The sequence below is a fragment of the Morone saxatilis genome, unplaced genomic scaffold, assembly GCF_004916995.1.
Source record: "Morone saxatilis isolate NCDOM2014 unplaced genomic scaffold, NCSU_SB_2.0 Contig18, whole genome shotgun sequence".
Classification (NCBI taxonomy): Eukaryota; Metazoa; Chordata; class Actinopteri; family Moronidae; genus Morone; species Morone saxatilis.
In genome coordinates, this window is record NW_023339740.1 from 27,892,975 (window position 1) to 27,894,159 (window position 1,185).

Sequence of the window (1,185 nt, forward strand, 5' to 3'; positions counted from 1 at the left end):
TGGTCTGCAGGAACGGCTGCTGATCACAGTAAGAAAACTCATCACTCTCTTATTTGAGTTGAATGTGTCTTCAAACAGGAAGTACTTATTAATTCAGGAACTGCCTTATGACTTGTTCTGATTGCTGACCTCTTCCTCTTCTTATGACTTAACGACGACATAAACGTTTAAAGAAAGATTAATAAAGGTTTGTTGTATGAATTTAGAAATGTAGTAAACTTTTCAACATGTTCACCAGGCTTTGGCATAGATGTTTAATCTACGTCTCTTAGACACTGAATAAATAACAGACAGCCTGTAGGCCTAGTTAAGCCATTTATCGTATATGAAAATGTGAATGTAGCAGTAGCAACATCTAAGTTTCTCCCTGCATTAGTGAAACTCAAAGTTTGGTGTACTCTACAGGCATGTCAGTTCCCTCTCCAGCCGCCTCGGTAGACCCAGGATGTATTGTTAGCGACTCACAACATATGTGGGTCGCAAAAAGCTCGAAGGCAAAGTGGTTTGGTGTGATTCTGACTTACCTGCAGTCACATCTTAATACCAGGTGTAAACAAGGCTCATAGAACGACTAGTCTCGATGGTTTCTTTGTATCTGTACACATCAGTGTGCAGTACCATAAGTCACTTTCAATTCTTATTCAACAGCCAGAGTTGGTCCAGCCAATCTTCTGTGCGTCTTTCAACTGTCGCCTTGTGGTTGTGTTTGTTTCACCGGTAACTAAATATGTCTGCACTGAATGTGTGTATGGAATTGATGCTGAACTGTCCCTTATTACACATAGCTGGAAAGGCGCGATACACTGTGTAATAGAAGAAACCTGTGGTGCTGTTTGAAATAATCTAAATAATGAACATGTGGACCAAACCACCAAGAACTGGTTTGATGTCCACAAAAGCTCTTTACCTTAGTTGAGAGGAACATTCTTCCAATCAAGTGAACCTAACTGTTGTTAAGTTGTCTTTTCACTTCACGGTCCTTCCTCCACTGAAATTGTTCCCTTTTTTAGAACATCAACATAGTGAGACAACTATTGCTTTCTGTCCACAGGGGGCGCCCAGAATCAAACAAACGAAAGTCTCCTTGTTGCAATGCTGTAAGTTTAGAAACTTTAAAATAAAATAGTTAAGGATTGGATCAATGAGAAATAAAACTCCTTAAAAGACTCTCCAATCACCATGACT